The following is a 3,650-nucleotide window of genomic DNA, read 5'->3' as shown; positions in this document are numbered from 1 at the left end:
AATTAATATTACCAACTTCATTATTTGCATAAAAGTTGTTTGGGTAATCATTTAGCCAATTACACCCCCTAATCCGCCAGTAATCACCCTCATACAACCACAAAAATTTCAAAAATATCCTTACAACCAAAATTTGTTCTAGGGGAAGCCCCACCCCTTTGACCCCATGACCTGCTGGGCAGGTCGAACCTCGCAAGGGGGAGCGAGGGGGACGCTACCCCCTTGGGGCCCCGACATATCTGCGAAGCATATAACAATCATGGATATAAACAAATAGGAGTCGAACCAAATTCAATGCAAATCTAATATATATTTTGTAGAAATTGTATGATTAATCAATTACATCATTTTGATTTTTTTTTTTGCAAATTAATCAATTACAAGAAATGATGATCCATTTTCTTGTAGTGAAGGGTTGAGCCTAATTTGAGGCAACACCAACAGTTACTTATAAATTTGCCCCCGTTGAAAATTAAGGCCGGTTCCACCCCTGGCCATACAAAGCAAGAAATTGCATGGAAATGAATTAAAATTAGAGTAATATAAAATACGCAGAAAACTGAACTAAAAAATTAAGATTCCCTGCATTTTGCTTATATAAAATCCATTTTTATAGCAAATCAAAATCAAACAACCCCGAAGCTTTTGAGTGCAAATTTATTGAGAAAATATCTATCTTCACCACAAAATATATGTGCAGAAAGGATCTCAAATAATAATATCAGTAGTTCTGCAGCTTGAATGGAGCTTAATAAAAAAGTAAAAGTTTTAAACTCTATGGAGCTTAAGGTCAAGTTCGAGCAGATCAGCCTAACTAAGCTCAGTTTCGATATGAGTTAAAAGTGATCAAAATCATAATCCCTTAAGGAAAGGACATAACTTACTATTCATCATAAGAAGAATGAGGTGCTGCAGTGCACCCTGGATCAAAAGGATCTTCAGAGCCACAACAATGCCAGTACTGGAAAACTCTTCCAGAATCAGGTGTGTCCATAGTTCCTCCAGAGTAAACGCTTTCAAATTTTCTCTTTGTTTCTCCTAGAATCACAAAAGAACATAAATATACGTTACAGATGTGTAAATATCAAAGAAGAAGAAAAATGGAACAAGAAGATGAAAGCCATTTGAAGGCCTCTACATTTTCAAAAGATGTCTTCAATCATTTTGTAAAGAAACTAAATTAGATTTGTTATGATGTGGAGACTAGTTTTTTTTGTCCTACTAAGTAAATGTGCTATGATAACTTAATTGTGGGTTGATCTTCATATTAAGGCCGTCGTCCCCCGAATTCTCGTTTCCTCTCGAGAATTCGGGGGCGGAGTACTTGAAAGATATCCAATATTTATGAGTTAATTCATCAAGGATATTTTGAAAATTTTGTGTATTTTCAACAGCCTTAATTATTTTTTTTACAAAAAAGGCATTATCTTATGATTTTATTAGAGTTTAGCAGATTTATGACTATGATTCTCTACTATTAAACCATAGTGAAATTTGCATGGCAATAAGACTCGTCAACATTGAATGAACTTCATAAATTCTTATGTTTTTTTGTGCGTTAATCTTATTTTCAGTTTTCTGTTCTTTTTTTTTTTTCACTCTTTTTGAATTAAGTTTTGCTAAATTTCTCAACATGATTAACCCTTAACTTCAAGATACTCTCTTAACCACAAGATCAGCTCCTAAAAGACTACAATAGTACAAAAATATGTTCAAAAGTTACAAGATTTCTTCAATCGAGAAGGTGCTTTGTGCATTTAGAATGTACCAATTTGAGGGCAACTTTAGGGGATACAAAGTTAGTCAACAATCACTAACAAAATCAATTGCTATTCATAATTTTAAATGGATGTTAAGAAATATTAATAGGAGTTAATCTATAGCTTTGTCTTTCTATAACATACTAACATTAAAAGGCACAACAACACTATATTAACTTAAATATGAATGTATAGCATTTTAACAAGCTTCAAGGAGATCTCTTTCTACCAATAATGATCCTACTTACTAAATGACAAGAAAATGCACATAAGGAATTGTGAAATGCTGAAAAGCTTCATTATTAGCATATAATTTATAAACTAAGAGATCCTAACATAATGATTTTTACCTTACTGGTCGGCAAAACAACCATAAGGTTTGCTGAGCCATCAAAACCAAAAATGATAGAGAAAGCAATTAGTGCAAGCCTTCCAACATGCCAAAGAGAAACAAAGTTCTAACAGAAAAAAAAATAAAAAATTGTGGGTAGAATTTTCATTTAATAAATATATTACATAGTTCTAAGATGTAACACTTATCTAATTATAAGGAGAGATTATTACAGAGAGAATCGTTCAATTTTATGACAGTGAACAATAAAAGTGCATGGGTAAATAGTAAAAGCACAGTGATGAACAATAATTATGCTTTTACTTTCACAAAACCGGATGGTTCTTTGTTTCCGGACTCCGCATGTAATAATCTATCCATTATAAGGCCTCAACATGACAGCTTTGGATTGGAATTCAAATACATTTAGAATTATCTACCCATCATGCATTTGATTACCATGAAAGTCTATGATGCATTTAGATTTTTGCATTATTTTTGTTATGAACAATATTAGTTATATTTTCTATTTTTGTTTTATTTTTATGCTATCCAATGATGGTGGTAAATCCAATGATCATGGTAGGAAAAGGTTTGAGTTATGCTTACCATGGGTTTGCTGGCTTTGGGGTCCACCCTGTCCTTTGGGCTGTTTGCTGGTTTCATGTGGTCCTTGACTGTTTTCGTTTTGAGCTTTTGAAATTCTAGTGGTGGTGTAGCTCATTATGAGCTGATGTTTAGTTATAAAATTAATGTTTGGGAGCTAGATTTGGTGAGTGGAACTTGTTCTTTCATATTCTTCTTGAATTGGGGCTGCTGCAGTTTTTCTTCTCTGGATTTCTCTCCCACGGTCTGCTGCTCTCTTCGGGAACGTTGCTGCCTCTTCGGGTGGCTGCCTGCTTTACTGCTAAGGCACCTTTTTGACCGTGATTTGAATTCCCTGTTGGAACTGTAACTTGCCTCCTGGTTTCCTGTGCTGAAACCGTGGCTTTTGCTTTGTTCTTGGCTGATTCCGTGGCTTTATTCTTCTTGGATGTGTCTCTTGGGATTTCAGCAAGGAAAGCTTTTGGCCTTTCATTTCTATATGGGGATTTGAGGAACTTTTGGGCTGTTAAGTTTCCCCTCTATTGCCTATATATATATGATATTTTGAGAAGAAATGGTGGGTGAATATTTGAGAGCAAAGTTGCTATAACCTGCGGGTTCTTCTTGGAAAAGCTTGAGAGCTTTGTCCACCTTCTTCCACCTCCTCTGGAAATCTTGCGAGCTCTTTCCAACCTTTCGTCTCGGCTTCTAACCTCTTTCTTCTCTACGCAAGTTCCACTCCACCTGTATCTTTCTTCTGGTTCCGTTGGTAAGAATTGTTGGTTGTTTTTGGTGGCATTTGCTGGAGGAGTTTGGTAGGACATTGGACCCCTTTGCAGTGGTGGACCCTTGGTTTGCATATCTAAACCTTATTTTAAAATATATTCCTACAATCGGTGCATGTGAGGAGTCCTCTAGTAGGATGTTCTGAGGATAGTGTTTATGTTCACATATAAATATAATATCTAACCCTA

General features: G+C 35.2%; 1 long non-coding RNA gene across 1 annotated transcript; it reads right to left on the bottom strand.

The window, feature by feature from the left end:
* Window positions 1-274: 274 nt before the first annotated feature.
* LOC114579620 lies at window positions 275-1,022 on the bottom strand. The gene is made up of 2 exons (XR_003700697.1): window positions 885-1,022; window positions 275-490 (listed from the first exon to the last, which is right to left on the bottom strand). It is a non-coding gene; the product is annotated as an uncharacterized LOC114579620 (long non-coding RNA).
* Window positions 1,023-3,650: the final 2,628 nt, after the last annotated feature.

Source organism: Dendrobium catenatum, unplaced genomic scaffold (genome assembly GCF_001605985.2).
Source record: "Dendrobium catenatum unplaced genomic scaffold, ASM160598v2 fragScaff_scaffold_574, whole genome shotgun sequence".
In the NCBI taxonomy this organism is placed as follows: Eukaryota; Viridiplantae; Streptophyta; class Magnoliopsida; order Asparagales; family Orchidaceae; genus Dendrobium; species Dendrobium catenatum.
The sequence above is the reverse complement of the archived record's forward strand: the minus strand, read 5'-3'. Positions and strand labels throughout refer to the sequence as shown.